The 22,988-nt window shown below is 37.1% G+C and overlaps 1 pseudogene; it reads right to left on the reverse strand.

The window, feature by feature from the left end:
* Positions 1-4,643: 4,643 nt before the first annotated feature.
* LOC105485618 (non-histone chromosomal protein HMG-17 pseudogene) lies at positions 4,644-4,977 on the reverse strand (annotated as a pseudogene).
* Positions 4,978-22,988: the final 18,011 nt, after the last annotated feature.

Here is a 22,988-nt window from a genome sequence, read left to right on the forward strand (position 1 = left end):
GTTTTTTTCTTTTACTGAAGTAGCTTGGACACACAGGCCTGGCCTGTCCGCATGAGTGCATGTGAGTGCCCCTAGGTTATGATGAGGAGTAAGAGGTGGGAAAATAAAGGGAGAGGATGGAGCAGAAGGGGCAGAGCCAGGGGTAAGGAAGTCTGAAAAGTCTGAGAATTCTAATTTTTATTTGCTCTTTGAGGTCATTGTAAAATTAGACTCATCATGGCAGGATGATAGTACATACTTGGTATAACAGTTTGTTAGTCTAATTTCTAAATATGAAGCCGTGTGACACATAGGCCTCCAGTTACATTCTTGCTTTGTGCCTCACAAATGTCAGGAGCAGACCTGCTTTTTGTCTATGAAATGCAAGGCTTGAACACATTGTCTGTCATCTGGTAGATCTCTATTATTTGTTGACTATGGGATGCAGTGTGCTTTCCTTTCTTTGAAATTCCGGAAAACATTTCATCTTTACTGTGATGCTGATTACAGTTCTTAATAATTTCCTGCATTTTGTATGATTTGGCATCTACAATATCTGTGAAAGAAGTTTGTGCAATGCTATACATCCTACATTATTTGAATAGCAATAGACATTAAAAAAATTGTTTATTGGATAAATAATAGCAGTAATAGAAACCTACGGCTTGTCAGCTCATTGGATTTGAGGGCTGTGAGATAGTTTAGACACTAAGAAACTGATTCTAGAATAGTTAGATGACTTATCCATGGCTCATGACTATTAGTAGCAACTGTGGGCTTTGCATTTAAGCATTCTGATGCCCTGCTCTCCAAATGCAAGCTGTGTTAGCACATTATGTTAAACATTAATCAGGAAATGTCATTAAGAAAAGCATGGCATTCATCCTAAGTATCTATAGCACTATTCCCTTTTACTAATACTGCAGCCAATTTGATAAATAGAATAAACTCAGATAAAGATGCTAACTTTGTAAGGACTGAACATTTATAGAGGAGCCTAGTTTGTTCAAAACCACAATTGACGCACATTGAAAATTTAGCCAGGTGTACACAGTGTTGACATACAGTTTATCCAGAAGACAGAGGGATTATGTCATAACAGTTGTCTTCATAAAGATTTAGTACTAATATAATTTAGAACATCCAACCTCAATATATGTTTGTACAGGGCATTACTGTGAACAAATGTTGTCAGATTATAACTAATTTCTACAGCAAAATGGCACTTTAAAAGGGTTTACAATCCTAAAATCTGTTTAAGCATATAAAACACAAAGCATTTGTGCTTGGAGATATATCTATAGCTATACCTTTTTTTCCCCATGTATTGCAATATACCTCTCTAACGGGTGGAGATGGGGAAGCATAATATTTGAAATTATAAAAGTCCAGAAGAGGAATCTCAATACTGGTCCTATAACACTTGCTAAGTCGATTATTTAGTAAAAGATAAAGCAGAGTTGTATTTCATTGTTTCAAGCTGTTACCTAGAGAAAATCAGATTACAGTATTTAGCAATGCAGGCACATTACTTGTGATAAGAAAATATCAGGTGAAGGAAAGTTGTTCGTTAGAGGATATGATGTGGCAATCACTTCCAAGAGGAGTATTTCCTTATCACATGTTAATACTTGTGAAAGCATTTAGTCTAAGACTTGAATATATAAACTAAATTCTATCACTTTACTTCTAGTGCTGTTGTTCAGATATCCTTTCTTGTTGATAATATTCATACTTAAAGGAACAGAGATGGAGGTAGGCATGCTTCTAAAGCATGTGAATAACACTAGAAAGCTAGATATCTAGATGTCTCACCTGATTCAACACATTAAAGTCATTTTTATCGAGAATGAGACCATAAGATCTGTTCATCTTGAAAAAAGTAATACTTTAGCTTTTTGTTATTAATTTTGACTGGATAATGCCAAAATACAAAAGACAACAATGATTTTTTTTTAAAAAAAGTGAATCATATAAGAGAGTGTTCACATTTATAATTTCAATCACACAGGTTCTAGAATAAAGTGTCCCTAGACTGTACTTAAGTATGAGCATTTTGAACCTGTAGAACAAAATGCATCCGTTCTACAGTTATTTCCATCCTAGCATAGCACTTCTGCAGCCTTGAAACAAGCCTTGAAACAAGGCTACAGGAGTGCTACACTAGGATGGAAATAACTGTAGAACGGATGCATTTCCAGGGCGTGTTTACAGCACACCTTGCAGAGACTGTGGCCCAGGGAAATGGAGCAGTGCTCTTCAGGGATTTGCGGGAACATTGCCACATACCCCTCTCCTCCCTCCGGCAGCAACCCTGTTTCCAGCTAGGTGACTGCCATCCTGAGCTTTCTTAGCTCAGCTTGCCATCTCAGGTGTCAGACTGCGTGCTTGCTGGGAAGCGGTTACTTGAGCCTCAGGAGGCTCCTGTGCAAATCCAGGGAGCTACTAATTGTGTCTCTTGCCATCTAACTTAGACACCTGCTTCCTTTTCACTTGACTGATCTACACCTATGCCTCGAAACTAATGGCCTGTGTGATCTCATCTTTTTCTGTTACCTTCCCAGGTATTGCAATTAAATTATATCTTGGTATGCTATCTGCCATCGAGAAGAATTTAATATCAATGGTGGACCTCACTGCTAAATATTCAGATATCAGGGTATAAAAAGACTTTTTCATAAGGCAGAACTCAAAAAATTTCAAGTTCAGATGAAACAGCACAGTTCATCTTAATGTCTCAAAGTCCTGATCAATTGAATATTATTTTCTGAAACTGTTGTTAAGTAATGAATAATTAAATTATACACATAATAATTTAATATACCGTATGACACAACATAAAGAAAAATTTTAAAAAGTGATAAATGCCAACATGGATGCATACTTATAACTATGCTATTGATAGCCTGTATTTGAATATTTTCTCTTCTACTGATTTTAAAGTATGACTTTATGCAAGTTACTTAACATCTTTGTTTCTTATTTCCTTATTTGTAAAATTGTCAATAATAATGATACTTATTCCATAGGGCTGTTATGAGGCTTAAATGGGTTAACATATTTAAAATACTTAGAAAAGTGTCTGGCACATAAAAAGTGTCAACCATTTTGTGAAAATGTTATTTTTGTTCTACTTCCTCCAATTACTTTTCCTAATAATCTTTTTATATCAATTATATTTTGATTATATTTAATTTTATAATGAAGTATTATAAATGGCTTGTGAGTAGTGTTTTACTAAACACTATTTTAAAGAACTAAATAATTTTTAGTTGAACGTAGGTATTGTAACTTATGTAACCTTTTTCTGCTTGCTGGATGGATAGATTGTCTCCTGTCCCGTGTTGCAATATATAATGAATCAATATACCTCTTTGCCAATAAAATAATTTTATACTTGAATTAATCTTGAAATATAATTCCTGAGTTTAAGAGTAAGAATATTTTCAGATTTTAATTAATTAATTAATTAATTTATTTATTTATTCAAGTCAAACAGTATCCAGTTTTATTAAAGATACTTTCCATAAACAATCATGATATTTCAGGCAGGACGTGGGCAAACAATCCTTAACAGTATACAACTTTTAAACTCCCTTCTTCAGTGGACTACCAAAAATCAGAAAGCCACTATAAAACCCAAAAGAAGTCTCCATTTGATTCTCTGAACAGGAGAAGTTTAGAGTGAGGGCTGACATTTCACATTTAGCATGTTGTTTACAACTTTTCACAAGTTGACCCTGACTCTTAGGAAGTGAAATAAAAATGACAGAATTCATGTGAAGATCCATAATCTAGAAACAGAACCACTGATCTTTTGAGGGGCACCATCTCAGTGGCATCACCGGAAAGTCCAGATTGCCTGACACACTGGTAACGAATTATTGGAGGTCAGGTCCCAATAGGTGTCTGGGTTTAAAGGAGTTAAGTCTTTGCTGAAGGTGGAAAGGGAGAAGAGGCCATGAAAATAATTTGATTTTCCATACCACAAGGCATTTGTGCCAAGGTGGCTACGTGTGGTCAAAGTCAGGTAGAAGGGAATCCCTTCTCCTGGGAGCCAAGAAAAGTCTCTCAAAGCTAGAGGGGAAAGGGATTTTCTCTCATATTAATCCAGCTTCAGAAACATTCTATTAGTGACATTTGCCCCTCCCCTGAAAAACAGTAAAGTGTTCTGTGTGCTAACGTAGTTTATTAGTCAGTTCTTACACTGCTTTTAACAAGTACTCCAGACTGGATAATTTATAAAGGAAAGAGGTTTAGCTGATTCACAGTGCCACATGACTGGGGAGGCCTCAGGAAACTTACAATCATGGCGGAAGGCAAAGGAGAAGCAGGCACCTTCTTCACAGGGTGGCAGGACGGATTGAGTGCAAGCAGGGGAAATTCCAGACCCTTATAAAACCATTATCCCTCCTGAGACTCACTCACTATTAGGTGAACAGCATGGAAGAAACCGCCCCCATGATACAATTACCTCTACCTGGTCCTGCCCTTGACACATGGGGATCATGGGGACTAGAATTCAAGATGAGATTTTGGATAGGGACACAGCCAAACCATATCACATAGCTTAACAAAAAAGTAAAACAAAATACTGTGTTTTAATAAAACTTGATAAAAAAAATAGTATTTCAAACTGTATGGTCATCAGAAGTACACAGTTATCAAAAATGCACATCTCCAGCACCTTCAGCTTTCTGTACTTGGTCTGTGTTGGCATCTCCATGTTCTGCAGGGTTATCCCCTTCCTTGACAGTGTCAGCTTTTCCATTTTTCCCTTTAGGTGGCTCCTCTCCTTTCTTTGCCGGAGTCTTTTTAGGCTTGGGCTCTGGCTTTGGAGGAGCAGGTTTAGCAGACAGCTTTGTGGCTCTTCTCTGTGATTCTTCCTTCATCGTGGCTTTATCTCCCTTCAGCATCCCCTTCAGCCTTTTTCTTGGACATGATGGCACTGGTGGGGAGACGTAGGGGTTCGACGTGGGGATGCAGCTGCATAGTGGGCTTTGGTTAGTCTGGGGAGTGTTTTCACCTCTTCTTCTTCCTGCGGCTCTGTTTATTCATTTATTTTTAATATTTTATGATTATAATTTTTAGGCTAGTCAGGTGAAGTGGTGCGGTGAAGAGGGATTTTTTTTTAAATGTTTCATTTTCTAAAATGTAGTGGCACTTTATATTGCCACTCACTATATCTGATCATAGAAATTTAGATGAGACCGCAATAACACAATGCGATATGGTTCAACTGATTTATTTTATTAGGAAAATAAGGAAAATTTATTTTATAAATATCTACCTGTGCTGGATGTGATCTGTTCCAAAGAATGGGGGCCTGGTCAAGAACGCAGTACGTGAAACGTCTAATTAAACTTAAGCGCATTAAGGTTAAATACCGAACATCACTTTTCTAACACGGGGCTCAAAGTTTCTGATGCTCTTAATTCCTATTAACTCTTATCTTAGCTTAACGATTTTCCAATATTGTTTTAAAGATTTGCAATTGTGCATTTAGGGACTGTCCCATAGCTCTCCTTATTTCAAAATCTGCTTAGTGGTTACTGTTTCCATGCAATTTTATTGCAGATTTCACTTCTTCATTCACTCAACAAATATTTCTTGAACTTCGCTGGTTCCTAGTGTGTATAGAATTGGTTCCTTCCAGTGGGTTCTTGATCTTGCTGACTTCAAGAATGAAGCCTCAGACCCTTGCGGTGAATGTTACAGTTCTTAAAGATGATGTGTCCAGAGTTTGTTCCTTCAGATGTTCAGATGTGTCTGGATTTTCTTCCTACTGGTGGGTTCGTGATCTTGCTGACTTTAGGACTGAAGCTGCAGACCTTTGCAGTGAGTGTTACAGCTCTTAAAGGTGATGTGGACCCAAAGAGTGAGCAGCAACAAGATTTATTGTGAAGAGCAAAAGAACATAGCTTCCACAACTGGAAGGGGACCCCAGAGGGTTGCCACTGCTGGCTAGGGTGGCCAGCTTTTATTCCCTTGTTTGCCCCCACCCATATCCCTCTGAGCTGTTCATTTTACTGAGCGCTGATTGGTCCATTTTACAGAGTGCTGACTGGTGCATTTTTACAGAGAGCTGATTGGTGTGTTTACAGAGTGCTGATTAGTGCATTTATAATCCTTTAGCTAGACTCAGAGTGCTGATTGGTGCGTTTTTACAGAGTGCCGATTGGTGCATTAACAATCCTTTAGCTAGACACTGAAGGTCTCCAAGTCCCCACCCAAACCAGAAGCCCAGCTGACTTCACCTCTTACTAGGTTCTAGGCATACAGAGCTGAATAAGTAACAGTCCATGTCCTCAAAGAACTCTCCATGGGAGAGGGAGGTGATCCATAGAGGGCTCTCTGTAGTAGGTGATGTGAGATTTGAGAGCTAAGAAATTGTCCAGTTAAAAAGGGTGCAATGAAAGACACTTCAAAAAGCAGAGATAGAATGCTATAACTTCATGTCTTGCACTGAAAAATTTGTTTCTATTTTCCTCAAACATTTTCTTTTAAAAACTAAATACCATTTGCTAATTCTGCCAAAATGGTGTTAGCATACATTATAGGTTATGCTCTGAGGCTTTGGGGGGTTGTGTGATAACAGATACTTTTATGCTTAATTCCTCCCATTGGCAAGATTGATTTTCTAAAGTGAAATCAGGGCAAGAAAGTGATTATTAGTAATATCTTCTGGTATTGAAATTTCCTCTGGATTCTGAATTTCCAAACCTTCTCCAAGTGTAAGCAGTTGGGGAGGGTCTCTAGGCACGACAGTCCCCTGCATTACAGCCTGTTTTTCTTCCTAGCTCTATACAAAACACGGTCACTTAGTCAACTAAAATCAACTCCTGACAAACCCGAACAACTTATAAATAAATACAAATAAACATTCCTCCTTACTATATCAAAGTCTCCATTGCCCCAAAAACTATAACTTTCTTATCATAGCATACAACCTATGTACCGACATAACTCACTATGGCTACACTACCAAAGTCCCTCCTCCGCATTTAATAAGTCACCTCCTCCCCTCTCCATCACCCCATAAAAACCTTCTATCTGGGAGGTGGAGCTTGCAGTGAGCTGAGATCCGGCCACTGCACTCCAGCCTGGGCGACAGAGCAAGACTCCGTCTCCAAAAAAAAAAAAAAAAAAAAAAAACAAAAAAAACAAACTTCTATCAGTTTCCCTCATTAAAACAGTACTTTAAAAATGCTACCACTACTCTCCTTACTTATAACAAATAAAACTCCTATTAATCAAAACCAACATTCTCATAAAAATTATTAATTACTCATCAAACAAATCCCCAGTTTTTCAAATTACACAGCTGTTATGAATTTCCCCTCCATTTCCCTACCTCCCTAAGTCGTGTGTATCTTTAAATGGCTTACATAATACAATGTATTGTATTATAATACAACACACGATCTTTATCTTGAGTTTGGAAATTGGTTCTAATTATAACATTTTCTATCATTGTAATCTAGGATGAGCAACATGTCACTCTTGACCATTAGTACAATCTAAGATTGGCGGTTTTAGAAAATAAAAATATGATACAGAACACCTAGTTAAATTTGAATCCCAGATTTAAAAAAGAATAATTTTTAGTGTGAGTGTATACCCAGCAATAATTAGGACATATTTACGCTGAAAAAAAAGTATTCACTGATAATGAGAAATTCAAATGGAACTGGTCGCCCTGTATTACACTGGCCACTCGAATCCAATTCTTAGACAGAACTCAAGCCACCCATACCATGGCTTCTTACTCCTTATTTTACCTTCCAAGAGCTAAGCTCTTTTCAACAGAAAAGAGCTCCTCCTGAGTGGAAACGAGCACTGGACCCATCTAAATAGTAACATGGAGAGGAGGAGGAGTAGTGACAAAATACAAAAGAAAGTATTTCTTGAGAAAGAAAAAGCTTCCCCACTTCATTCCTCCTCCAGAAACTCCACCTTTCTGCAAACTGTGTTTTTGAGCACTGAGAAGTGGCTCAGAGACGAGTCCTATCATCAAAGATACATTTCCCCAGATTCTTTTACCTGTTACCACTGCAAAATAAACCAGAACAGACATAGAAGTGAAATGAAAGGAAAAATACCTCCTTAGATTGCCTCGTTGCTAAGAAAGTGAAAAATAACAACCTGAATATTCCCCAACGAAGTGCTTTGCTAAAGTGCGACATCTGGGATTTACATGAGTTAAGATGTAGGTAGGCAGTGTGTAGAAGGCCCCTGATATATTCAGCTTGACCTCTTACTGGGTGTAATTGCAGAGTGAAGTGGTAATTGCAACTATAAAGAGTCTTTGCCGGTCACAAGTTCCAGAGTGGCCTAAATCATAGAGGTGGAACTATGTACCAAGCACCAAGGGAACAAAGTCAGACAGGAATCAAAGCATGGCATTATGTGCCTGGGCAGTGGGTGGGGCTACATGGCAGGAGAGTTTTCACTTGTGCATGACCTAACTTTGGGGTACAGATGGCCTTTACGTTTCTAAAGATATTTAAGCACAGAAAGAAGAAAGCCTGTATTCACCTATCACCCTGAGCAAAGATTTAGCAGATGAAACCACAGGTGTTTTTACTCAAAAGAACATGAGGGAAAGACTTAGTCGGTTCAATGCTTCATTTCTTCCTCATAAAAGTCTCTAGTCAAGGACATCCCCAGACCTTTATAGATTTTATACAACATTCAGTGTTTAAAAGAAATTTTTCCACTGCTTCTTTCTATTCTTAGATATTTATACTTAACCCAATTAAGCCTAACAATTATAAGTACACTATACACTGTACAATATGTATCTTCAATGTGGGCTTGTAAATACTTGAACATTTTTATTAACAAAATACTAGAGTCTTTTATTTATTGTAGCTAAATAATTGTATGCACTACTCTCTCATTTCTTGTGCAAAGAAAATCAACTATACAAAGACTGCAAAAATTATACAGTACACCGCCTTTTCGAGTCTAAGAGAGGAAACTAAATTAAAAGCTCAAAATAGAGAATCATAATGGAAAAGGACTTGTAATATGTAGTACTGTCATTAAATACTCATCTAAATGATTTATATATATATTATAATTGTGTATCAATATTTTCAAAATAAATTTTTTTTACTAAATTACAGTAATAATAGACAGGAAGCAGTGAAAGGGGTAGGAAGAACTATAAAAAGGAATGGATGAAAAAAGACATCTTAGTTTTGCCGTTAACAAAATATACAAGTAAAATTATAATTTTGAAAATTTACAATTGTATACCTTCCATATTCCTGAAAGTTTAATAAAAACTGTACCATGCAGAAAAAGACAGAAGAGGAAGAATAAAAAGAAAGATGTTCAAAGTCTCAAGGGGCATTTATAAAATGTATTCTTATTCTTAAAAAAAATCTTTGTACTTGTCTCAATATTCAAACTAAGTATGCTACATTCTATAAAGCTAAAATGTAATACTAAGACTTTAAACAAAGTAAAGTTAACCATTAGGAAATTTAAAATAGTTTCTGAAATAATTGGTAAAAACGGAGCTCAAAGCTAGTGTTATGAGCCTTGACGCATCTTTTGTGAATGTCATTTCCATTCAAGCGACTGTCAAAACTTATGGAATTAGTAATGGTCAGACATAAGATAAACGTGCAATAATCAACTACATTTCAAACCAGTGGCAACCATTAGAATCCCAGTACTTCGGGAGGCCGAGGCGGGCGGATCACTAGGTCAGGAGATCGAGACCATCCTGGCTGTCATGGTGAAACCCCATCTCTACTAAAAATACAAAAAATTAGCCGTGCTTGGTGGCGGGCGCCTGTAGTCCCAGCTACTTGGGAGGCTGAGGCAGGAGAATGGCATGAACCCGGGAGGCGGAGCTTGCAGTGAGCCGAGATTCTGCCACTGCATTCCAGCCTGGGTGACAGAGCGAGACTCGGTCTCAAAAAAAAAAAAAAAAAAAAAAAAAAAGACATAATGGGAAGCATTGTTTATACTCGGTAGCAACCGAAACACTTATGTATTATTTAAAATAACCCTAACTAGAAAATAGGTAAGGCCTATAGGGATACCTTGATAATATTTTACTGAGAGAAATGAAATGTTTAGCTACATGGAGAGCTATACTATGTTTCTGAATGCAAAGCCTGAATAATGTAAAGAGAACTTTTCTTTCCCAATTAATGTGTAGGCTTCTAATGGGACAAAATGCTCTTAGAAAACACTTGACCTCCCTATATACCTTACTGCTCATATAATTTTGATTCTACCTATGTTTCTACTATCAAATAGAATTTTTAAAAATTTTCTGGCAGGGTGCAGTGGCTCTTGCCTGTAATCCCAGCACTTTGGGAGGCTGAGGCGTGTGGATCACGCGGTCAGGAGATCCAGACCATCCTGGCTAACATGGTGAAACCCCGTGTCTACTAAAAATACAGAAAAATTAGCCGGGCATGGTGGCGGGCGCCTGTAGTCTCAGCTACTCCGGAGGCTGAGGGAGGAGAATGGCGTGAACCCGGGAGGCGGAGCTTGCAGTGATCTGAGATTGTGCCACTGCACTCCAGCCTGGGCGACAGAGCAAGGCTCTGTCTCAATAATAATAATAATAATTATAATAATTTTCTGTGAACATATCTTGAGTAATATTACTGAATCATTAAGCGACAATTGTTCAATTATGTTTTGGAATACCATATGCCAGATTAAAACGTGTGTGTGTGGGGGTGTGTGTGTGTGTAAGGGGGTGGGCGCAAAAACCCTTGATGTTCTCTACTAGAAAACAACGGAGAAAGATTTGGAATTTCTGATGAGGGATAGTTTGCTCAGAAGACAATTCCTTTTATTGCTTGTCCACATTGCTTAAAATCTTGAAAAGCTTTTTGGGCAGATACCTGGACACTACCACCTAAGCCTCTTTGCTTGGGATGCACTAATGGAATAAAACTCATCTTATTATTTTGTGATACAATACAGAGTTCTGTTAGTTTGCTTTGTATCTCCTATTGTCACATGGTTAATTACTATTTTAGATGTTTGTGTAGGTTTTTCTAATGTGTTTTCTCCGATGCATTCTAACCTTTTTGAGGCAGAAATCGTATCTCATTCACTGCTGTATTCATAGTTTCTGACAAAGAGGCTGAATGAATTACTCCTGGTAACTCAAGAATATTTATTAAATCAATGAATGAGTGAATGAATAAGTGAATAAATAAGTAATGAAGAGAAGGGCTATCTTATAGGTGGTATGAAAAAAATTTGCTCTTTGGGGAAAAAAAAACCTCTAAAAAATCACATTATTTCCTTAAACAACATAGATTTGTAATCTAGGTACACAGAAAGGGTGGATAGAGTGCCACCTGACTTTGATAATACATTTCGTATAGTCTGTCTGTAATTACTGACTACCTGTTTTTCAAGAAACTTACTCTGGGGAGACCCGAAGGCACTTTCTTCTACACGCCTCAGGATCAGCCGAAACTAAGGAGGAAAAAGAAGATATCACTGAATCACTGAACTGCCTGTCTACAGACACTTACCACACATATTAGGATTTCCTGGAAGGGAAAATTAACAGTTGTTTGAACTTTAACTTAATGATCACTGAGACAGAAACCCTCACCTGTAACACTTGTCACAGAGACGCTTTGTTCTTGAGCAACTCTATATACCAAGGAAGCTCCAGTGAAGAGGGAACAGTGTGAGGAACCACATCCCTATCTCTTCAATTTCGTGCCTTTGAGTAATCCGCTCTCCCCATTAAGTGTGGCAGTAACCTGTCGAGGAAGCTTCCCTATCTCCTCCTAGGTTATCCAGCTGGGACCCTATAAATTAGGATGACAAAAATACATTAACAAGAGAAAAAAGGAAGTTTGTGTATATGTGCATCCTACAGATACATAGGAGTACTCAGAAGTAAGAAATTCTACAAAAAGTAAAAAAATCAGTCAGGCATGGTGGTGCACACCTGTAGTCCCAGATACTTGGGAGGCTGATTTGGGAGGATTGCTTGAGCCCAGGAGATTGAGACTGCAGTGAGCCATGATCGCATCACTGCACTCCAGCCTGGAAGACAGAACATGACCCTGCCTCAAAAAGTTTTAAAAAGGAAATTTCTACCCGGAAGTTTGAACTGGGCAGAGCCCACTGCAGCTCCACAAAGCCGCTGTAGCCAGGTTGCCTCTCTTGATTCCTCCTCTCTGAGCAGGGCATCTCTGAAGGAAAGGCAGCAGCCCCAGTCAGGGGCTTATGGATAAAACCCCTGTCTCCCTGGGACAGAGCACCTGGGGGAAGGGGTGGCTGTGGGCGTAACTTCAGCAGACTTAAATGTTCCTGCCTGCCAGCTCTGAAGAGAGCAGTAGATCTCCCAGCACAATGTTCGAGCTCTGCTAAGGGACAGACTGCCCCCTCAAGTGGTTCCCTGATCTCCGTGCCTCCTGACTGGGAGACACCTCCCAGCAGGGGTCAACAGACACCTCATACAGGAGAGCTCTGGTTGGCATCTGGTGGGTGCCCCTCTGGGAAGAAACAGACAGCAACCTTTGCTGTTCTGCAGCCTCTGCTGGTGATACCCAAGCAAACAGGGTCTGCAGTGGACCTCCAGCAAACTCTAGCAGACCTGCAGCAGAAGGGCCTGACTGTTTGAAGAAAAACTGACCAACAGAAAGGAATAGTATCAACATCAACAAAAAGGACATCCGCTCAGAAATCGCATCTGAAGGTCACCAGCATCAAAGATCAAAGGCAGATAAATCCACAAAGATGAGAAAAAAACAGGGCAAAAAGGCTGAACATTCCAAAACCAAAAGCCTCTTCTGCTTCAAAGGATCACAACTAGTCAGCAAGGGAACAAAACTGGACAGAGAATGAGTTTGACGAATTGACAGAAGTAGGCTTCAGAAGGTGGGTAATAACAAACTCCTTCAAGCTAAAGGAGCATGTTCTAACCCAATGCAAGGAAGCTGAGAACCCTGAAAAAAGGTTAGAGGAATTGCTAACTAGAATAACCAGTTAGAGAAGAACATAAATGACCTGATGGAGCTGAAAACCACAGCATGAGAACTTCATGAAGCACACACAAGTATCAATAGCTGAATCAATCAAGTGGAAGAAAGGAGATCAGAGATTGAAGATCAACTTAATGAAATAAAGTGTGAAGACAAGATTAGAGAAAAAAGAATGAAAAGGAATGAAAAAAGTCTCCAAGAAATATGGTACTATGTGAAAAGACCAAGTTTATGTTTGATTGGTGTTCCTGAAAGTGACGGAGAGAATGGAACCAAGTTAGAAAACACTCTTCAGGATATTATCCAGGAAAAATTCCCCAACCTATCAAGACAGGCCAACATTCAAATTCAGAAAATACAGAGAACACCAAAAAGATATTCCTCGAGAAGAGCAACCCCAAGACACATAATTGTCAGATTCACCAGAGTTGAAATGAAGGAAAAATGTTAAGGACAGCAAGAGAGAAAGATCGGGTTACCCACAAAGGGAAGCCCGTCAGACTAACAGCAGATCTCTCTGCAGAAACCCTATAGGCCAGAAGAGAGTGGGGGCCAATATTCAACATTCTTAAAGAAAAGAATTTTCAACCGAGAATTGCATATCCAGCCAAACTAAACTTCATAAGTGAAGGGGAAATAAAATCCTTTACAGACAAGCAAATGCTGAGAGATTTTGTCACCACCAGGCCTGCCTTACAAGAGCTCCTGAGGGAAGCACTAAATATGGAAAGGAAAAACCAGTACCAGCCACTGCAAAAACACACATAGGCTCAAAATAAAAGGATGAAGGAATATTTACCAAGCAAATGCAAGGGAAAAAAAAAAAAAAAAAAAAGCAGGGTTGCAATCCTAGTCTCTGATAAAACAGACTGTAAACCAAAAAAGATCAAAAAAGACAAAGAAGGGTATTACATAATGGTAAAGGGATTAATGCAACAAGAAGAGCTAACTATCCTAAATATATAAACACTCAATACAGGAGCACCCAGATTCATAAAGCAAGTTCTTAGAGACCTACAAAGTGACTTAGACTCCCACACAGTTATAGTTAGAGACTTTATTACCCCACTGTCAATGTTAGACAGATCAATGAGACAGAAAAGTAACAAGGATATTCAGGACTTGAACTCAGCTATGGAAATTTCTGAACCCCTACCCACCAAAGGGGTAGTTAGAATTTAGGGTTGACATACCTAACTTATTAGGGGAAAGAGGAGATGAAAGAGCACATATGAAAAAGCAAGTGAGTGTTTGGGCTCTTAAGAAATTAGATGGGAAATGCATTAGTTTGTGACAATGTCTGTCTGGATGTGGTGTCCAAGAAGATTAAAGTTGCCCCCAGGGAAGGGATTTATGACAACTTAGTTCTTTTTAGTTCTTTTGGGAAGCTGGGCTTTTAAAGAGATAATAGATTTCAGGAACTCAAAATAATTCTTATGCCAAATTGGCATATTTTGGGGTAGCATATCCTATCGTCTTCACTTCTAATCAAAAGAATACAACAAACATGATGAATGTCATGCCCACGATTATGAAACATTATATAAGACTCTTTTTGCTAATTCTGGTTCTCACTCTTTCTAGCCTTGAAAAAGCACATGACTTGTGAGCTGCCTATGGGGGTGGTCACTGGGCAAGGAACTACAGATGACCTTTTGTGACCAGGCAGCCCCTGGCAGACAGCTAGCAAGAAATGGAAGCTATATGATCAATAGTGGCAAGGGAATGAATACTGCCAATAACTTGAGGAAGCTTCAAAGCTGATTCTCTCCCAGTTGAGCCCCTAGATGAGAATGTAGCCTGCTGACACCTTGACTGCAGTCTTAAGACCCAAAGCAGATAACTCAGCTAAGCCATGTCTGGACTCCTAACCCATATAAGCCATTTGATTAAAATGTATGTAATTTTTAGCCACTGAGTTTCTGGTAACCTGTTACACAGCACAGAAAACTAATGCAGACAGATTGGTTAATTTAATTATTTAAAGATATTTAACTGAGGCTTCTGAGCAAGACTGAATAAGCCAGCTATGTTTGTGTGTTTTAAAAGCAGCCATTATCAAATTTGACACAATTAAGTGAACATTCAAAAGCACGCACTCAATGAAGAAGATTTAATGACATTGAGAAATGCTCACTATATTGATAAGTTACAGTGAAGCTTTATAAAACCAAAAGTAGCTGTAAGAATATTCAGTAAGATGGGAGGCTGAGGCAGGAGAATGGCGTGAACCCGGGAGGCAGAGCTTGCAGTGAGCTGAGATCCAGCCACTGCACTCCAGTCTGGGTGACAGAGCGAGACTCCGTCTCAAAAAAAAAAAAAAATAATAATAATAATAATAATATTCAGTAAGATATTAACTGTTATATCTGGACCAAAGGCTTATAGAAGATGTTTATTTTGGTTTCACCTTCAGAAAACTATTTTATATAGACAGAAAAATGTCTTGTTCTTTCTTACATTTTGGTTATACAGCAAAATCTGCGTGTGGTTAGTGAGAGAGTCACGTCACAATCTCCTCTGGAGAGGTAGAGCTAGATTTGAAACCACCTTTGCAAAAATTATAACTGAGGTAACTATTACAGAGAATCAGATCTGACCTAACCGATTCCATCTTGCTTCTAACCTTCCAGCTGTCCTTGTTCATTCCTGGGTGTAGACCTAACTAACTTTCAGGGGAACTTACTTTATAGGGTAGCTTTGAAATAAAGACTGTAACAGCCCTTTCCACAAATAAACCCCTTCCTTCCTGGGGACTAGACTGCCTTTGCAGGACTAACAAATTGGCTACAAGATTAGAAATTATGGTTTAGGAGTCATGCAGCTAGAGGCTACAAGATTCTCTTCTCGTCTTGTGGCTTCCACTCAGGGAACTGACTCAGTGCAAGAGGAGAGCTTCAACTCCCTGTGATTTCATCTCTGACCCGACCAATCAGCACTCCCCACTTTCTGACCCCCTACCCACCAAATTATCCTTAAAAAATCCTATTCCTGCATTTTCGGGGAGACTGATTTGAGTAATAATAAAATACTGGTCTACCATACAGCTGGCTCTGCATGTATTAAAATCTTTCTCTATCGCAATCCTCCTGTCTTGATCAATCAGCTCTGTCTAGGCAGCAGGCAATGAGAACCCACTGGGTAGTTACGGATTGATGTGCTGGATAAGCTCAGAACCTGACTACTTGGTTGAGAAACCCTGTTCTGCTACCTACAGGCACTGTGACATTGGCAAGTTTTAACTGCTAATGTTTGAATTTTGTGCATCTAAAAAATCAGGATACTATCATAATACGCTTGCATTATATGGTTATTAAAAATATCAACAAGTTAATATAGTGCTTCTAAGAGTGCCTGACAAATAATAATCTACTGATAAATGTTCTCATTCCTTTTACAAAATTAAATAATTAAGAAGGGAAGACAAGAATGCCACTCTTCTTCCAACCCAATTCTCTCATTTCTCAGTATAAAAACTTAGAGCTGGTAAATTTCTTGTATGTACCTATATATACACACATATATATATACACACACACATATATATACATAAACTCCACATGTGAGTCAAATGATGTAGGACATATGAAAGTAATAGAGATTGTCATTCTTCATCTTTTGACATTTATTTGACATTTATTTTCTATTATATTTTTTCTTAATATAATATGATAATAAAACTTCAGAGCTGGGAGAACGTTGGACATCATCTAGTCTATTCTCTGTGCTTTTCTATTTCTATTTTGCAAGTATGACTGGTGACAAACTGTGGGAATGTTAACACTGAAGCAATCAGAGAGGTCATAAAATCCAGGAATTAATTATCTTTTTATTCTCTTACTCTTTCACATGCTCTGTCTCTCTCTCTCTCTTTATCTCTCTCTCTCTCTTCCTCTCTCCTTCTCTCTTCTTCTGTCTCCCTCCCTCCTCTTTCCCTTCACATATACACACAGTGAATATTTATGCACGTGTTTGTTTTCCATTTCTTTAGTTACAAGCTTACTTATCAGCAGTGTCAAAGCATTTTCTTTCTTGGCTTCTTCCTGAAGGAAATGTTTATTATGAATTTTTAAAATCCACAACCAAAATAGGATTTCTTAAAAGAAGTGCTGACAGAAACTTATTTATTCTCTTGAGAATGCAACTCTGTGCATAATAAACATTTAGTAAATTGTTAAACAGCATATGATGAAATGTTAACATAAATAAAAGAGAGTACTTAAATGAATTTTCATGCCTTTTGTTTTCCCCTTGCTGAGCTACAGAACCATTTCAATAAATAAAAAGAAAATAGTGGTAGAAGTGAGAACAGAACTCACATAAAAAAAGTCTGAGTCCATCCCCCACTCCGGTTCTTTCTTTTTCTTCATGCTTTTTTGTTTGTAAGAGCTTGTTTTCTTCAGTGAACACTAATAGCAACCACCACTATAACCACAAGAACAACATGAACAAAAGGTAGTTCCCAAAGAAAAGCAAAGATTAAAGCAGTTTTTAACAGACACTTTGCACATCTGTGGATAGCTTTAAATACTTAAGGAATCTCTTCATTCATAGTAGTAACATTCTATCAGACAGCAAGGAGCCTGTTTTTATGAGCAGGGTCATTAAAAATAGCTCCCATGAAAGTTTACTGGAAAGAGAAACCAGTGAGTGTCACTTGGCACATTGACACATTCACTGTAAAATATAACTTAAGTATTATTTTAAATAAAGCATGGGTAACCTTTACAATTAATGAAATGCCCATAATATATGAAAACTATCTTTTAGAATTACATTTAAAATAATTCAACATGTAAAATTCTGCTCAGATTTCAAAAGAAACATGTTCACAAAAAGTGTATTTGTAGAATTTTCAGAATATTAAGCAACAGTCTTGCCAAACAAGGTTATATAATTTATAAATCTACTATAAATGCCACTTGGAAACCACCATCTAACTTTTCTGAATGTTCTGTTTTCCTCTCTATTATGAGAAGGCTTTGTGGGTGACAATAAAGCTCCTAGGCCATGAACTTACGAGGATTTCCTTCTATAAGTTCTCATATAAGTTTAGCTGTATATGTGTGTATATCTATTTATATTTACATATTTGTGCATAATTGAATTCTTAGACTTTGCCATTTGGCTCAGAGTCCAGTGACATGTAATCTAAGCATTCAGTTGTGGGTGGTCCTGTGGGAGCTCATTTTCAGAAAACATTGACTGAACTCAAAGATTTCAACTCAGAATTCAATGGCATATATTTCCTTCATGTGCTGCTGGGGAAGATTTTACAGTAATTAAACTCCGGGATTTGGCACTAGTTTTTGTAAGTAGAGGCTATAGTTTCTGAAACTGTCTCTACTAGCTAGCATTTTTAAAATTTGTGAAAGTTTGATAAATTCTAGAGTGTAATAGACGTGATTAAAGATAAAATGTTTTATGTCTTTTGGAAAACTTCCAAAGATGGAAAATGACTCTTCTTACCATAGTGTCAATGAGATGCCCACACACCTGCTTCATTAGTCCCACTGGCTGAGCTAGGCTACCTTCTGCCTTGTTCTTCAAGTCCTCTTTTGCAGTCTGAGGCAACAGCAATTTCTCAGAGGGGGAATATGACATTTTCTTACTCTTAAATTTTATAGGAAGGGTTTTTGTTTGTTTGTTTCCTTTCAATGTTTATGTGCATGATTTTTGTCTATTATGAATTTTTCTTTTCCATTTCTCTAAGCTGGCATAGATTCTATCACACAGACAGGGTGGATTGGGTACAGATGGTCCCAACTTATGATGGTTGGACTTACATTTTTTTCAACTTTATGATGGTGCAAAAGTGATATGCATTTAAAGGAAAGCAGTTCCACACTCTCTAATGATGCTAGGCTGTGGCAGTGAGGCACAGCTTCCAGTCAGCCACAGTAAAGCAGCAGATACTCTACAATGTACGGTATGCCAGATGATTTTGCCCAGCTGTAGGCTAATGTAAGTGTTCTGAGAATGTTTAAGGTAGTCTAAGCTAAGCTATGATGTTGGGTAGGTCGAGTGTATTAAATGCATGTTTTACTTAGGCTTGACTTATGGTTGACTTATGTTTGATTTACGTTTGACTTTTCAGCATACGATGGGTTGGTTTACCAGGACACAATGGCATGCTAAGTCGAGAAACATCTGTATTACGGAGTTGGTAACATGAGGCAAGAGAACAGTTTGCAGCCTCTACCACATGATAATTATAGGAAATTGAATGAGATATATTACTTGTTTGGATTATTATTAAATATATTAACATTGTATATATGTGTGTGTATATAAATATTTATAAATATATTTTTTCATATTTTTATAATATAAATATATACACACATATATATGTGTATGAATACAATAAATATGGATAAAATAAATATAGCATACGAAAAGTACTCTTACCTATTATCACTGTTTCCCCTCCTGTGTTTTTCCTTATAAAGCAATAGAATTATCTTCTAAAAACATGCGTTCTAAAACATATTTTTAAGAGCTGAATGATTTTTTTCATTGTAGACTCTTCAAGTGTATTTGAAAAATATATGCGTTTATATGTTGCTTTCAAGCAGTAAAATAATCTCTATTATTTTTAAAAATATGTTTTCTGTCTCAGTTTTCCTTTAAGAACAGCAAACTACCTAGTAAGCTGTAAGAGGGTACCAACAACTTTGCGGGGGTTTCCTGGGGCACATGGTTTAGTATCTTTGGACTATAAATGTTACATCATGATCAATGAAATGTCCTTTACCACTCAGGAAATATTAAATATCTTTGATAACCTATCCTTCCTCTTTCTCACCAATGTGAGAAATAAGGAATAACGAGAAAACAAAGGGAACTACATAAGAATAATTATAATTTACAAAAGATGCCCCGGAGAAAAAGACATGTTTCATCACTAGGGAAGAAAAGATAGAAGAGTAACTTTGGATCAGACAGTTCAGATGCTTAAGGGTAATTCATAGCCAACTCTTCCAAAAAGTAAGCTGTCAGCAAGATGTATAGGGTATGGTAAGTAGAAACAAGACTGTAGATCTATCATTTACAATTTAGTAGGCTAATAACATTCTTATATTCTTCTTTGAAATATTAAATAAATGTATGAACTGAATCACAGGGTGCCATTCCACTATAACGTGGTTCTGTAAATTAAGGTTGATATGTATCTAGAGATTTTATTTACAGATGTTCTGACATGTGAGATTTTGTTTGTTGCTGAATCAAAACCTGTATCTATCACTCTGGAATTCAAACGTATTTGGCATGGCTTCTTTTTACACTGCCGGTAATTGTCTTATAAACATTTTTTGTCTGTTTTTACATGTTCTTGTTTTGCTTTGCTACTTCAAAGCGAAGTCTGAAGTTAGCTTTCCCATTCAAGGGCAGCTATTAAGAAATATTGGTTACAGTTAACACAGATTTTTTGTTTTTGTTTTTGTTTTTTTTGCACAGGCTATGGTGACTAAATGTTTAATTAGATAGAATCTGGAGAAAAAAATTGTTTTGTGATATAGGAATATACTGACTACAGTAGAAAATAAGCTTCACAAATTTAGGGTCTTTTTCCCCCTTTGGGTCCCTGGAAACTAGAACAAGGCTAGGCACATGGCAATGCTCAAAAAATGAATGCTAAATAAACATAATAATTATGCCTGATGTGATCTTAGATATAATATAAAAATATATTAGAATTAGAAACATGTAGTACTACTGTTTCATTCTAAAATGAGGTTCAGCAATTTAAGATAATTATCTGAAGTTCACATAGCAAAGCTTAGCTTAAGCTTATCTGGTATCCAAAAATAGTTCAGCTTGGTAGAATATCCCTGCCAGAAATCCTTTTTCAAAAGAGGCCAAACAGCATCTTTCTGGAGAGAATACATTTAAGGAAAGAAGAACCCAGACATGATGCACATGGCCTCAGAAAGCCCCCCAAAACTGGAGAGGAGAGGTACTTTGAGTCCAGTGTGATGGCTCTGAGTTGAATGTAACCCTAGTCCATCCCCATAGACTTCTGGAGAAGGCCCAGAGGTGAAAACTGAATGAGTGGATTCACAAAAGTCTATATACACCCCTGAGACATACCAGAATAACTTTAGGTTATTACTAACAGTGCACAGTAAAACACAATATTACAGATTTATTTCATTAAAATAATTGTTATCATACTGTGAGGAAAATGAATTACCTTAATTGTTAACTACTACAGAATATAAATCTATAACATGCTTAGTATATGTCATGATTAATATACAATAGTCAAAAAGTTTGTTAATTAAGAGTCTGATGAATAAGTTATTTAGTTAAATATATTCAGTGATTTATTGGTATGCAAGGCACAGGTCTCCTTCAGAGGATCTAGTGGATTATTTTCTGTTTTAGAGAAATACTGATTAAATATACATGCTGTAGAGGAAATATATAAAGACATGCATATGACACAGATATTTTGTGGAATGCTGAATCTCAATAAATGCACTGAATTGTTTACTTGTGTAGATACTCACTTCAATGTGTTTTTTACAAAGTCATCAATTTGATCTCAGGATATAATTAATTTGACTTAAAGTGCAGGGTTATTATTTAGCATTTAATGAAAATAGAATTCCAAGAAAGAGTTGAAATTATATAATAATATTTTGTTGGTATTTATTGGTAAGCAAGGGTTGAATAAAAATTGCATTTTTAAACCAGATTAAAATAATTATTAAAAAACCGATTAAAGCAAGTAAATTGGAAACCAATGTTAGAAAACATAAAATTAAAATAGGGTGAAAAGCCCTCTCTAACACAAAATAAAGTTTATATGTTGTGCCTCTAAATTATATCACTTTTTGAATGTCATCGCTGGTATATTATAGCACAGAAGAAAGTGTGTCTCAAATTGTACATGTATGGAGACTGAAAATATCATTTGGTTCTCTCTCTACATCCTTGAGAAAAACGGTCTAAAGGGATTATTTACAGAGTGAGGCAAATAGGAAGGAAGAGGAAACAAATACAATGAAATACTCCTTGGATCCTGCGAATACACTGAATTATCCTAACTGGGGAGGTAGATACAAGTGCAGCAACTTGGTGGCTCCCAGGAACAGACATTTTATTTTTATTAGGGCACTCCTGACATTGCATTAATGAATCTTCCCTACATGTATATAGCAGATGTGGCTTGAAAAGTTGGGTTGTAGAAATATGTGACATGTTTACTAAATGACAAAACAAAAATTCTCTTTGCTGTGGATCATTCTGGCCCTCCCATTGTTGTGAGATAATAGACCTTCTAGTAATGGATGCTGCACACCACAGACTCACTTATCTCTTCAATTCTCAGATGGGCATGATTATATTACCATTGAGTATGAGGTTTGTAAGCAGGGACGCCAGGACCTTATAATTATGAAATCTCATGACTATATTATCTTTAGCAGCTGTGCTATCTTTAATTACTAAATACTTCTCTTATAAAATTCAAGTCACTCTTTTATCTTTATTCAACTTTTCCCTAAAGCTTAGATCTCCATGATTAACACATTCTATCTCAAACGCCAAGATATGCTCACCATTAGGTAAGAGGTGTGCATGTATGATTTTAGTTACATATATGTTAAAATATTCAAACATTTGAATTTGACTATTATGAAGTTGCTAATCAATGTTCTTGTTGTTTGTACATGGATCTGGCATCATATCAATGAATCACACTTTATATTGTCAATCAACACTCTACCCCTACATGATTTTAACAAAAGATGCATCTGAGGGAAGATTCTTGACTGGCAGAAAACAGAAACCCCACTGTTATTTGAAACATAACTGCCAGAAACAGATTTGGTTGTCACCGGTATTTCCCCTGAGGGGCAGAGCCTCATAACTAAATTTATATTTTAAAGAGCCAATATTCGAAAGCCAGGAAACACTGAATTCAGTCACTTAGTTATGTCTTAATGCTAGTAAAGCCATGTTATGCTCTGGGGGGTGGCAATATCAATTTTAATCTAGAGAAAAAGG

The sequence above is a fragment of the Macaca nemestrina genome, chromosome 16 (genome assembly GCF_043159975.1).
Source record: "Macaca nemestrina isolate mMacNem1 chromosome 16, mMacNem.hap1, whole genome shotgun sequence".
In the NCBI taxonomy this organism is placed as follows: Eukaryota; Metazoa; Chordata; class Mammalia; order Primates; family Cercopithecidae; genus Macaca; species Macaca nemestrina.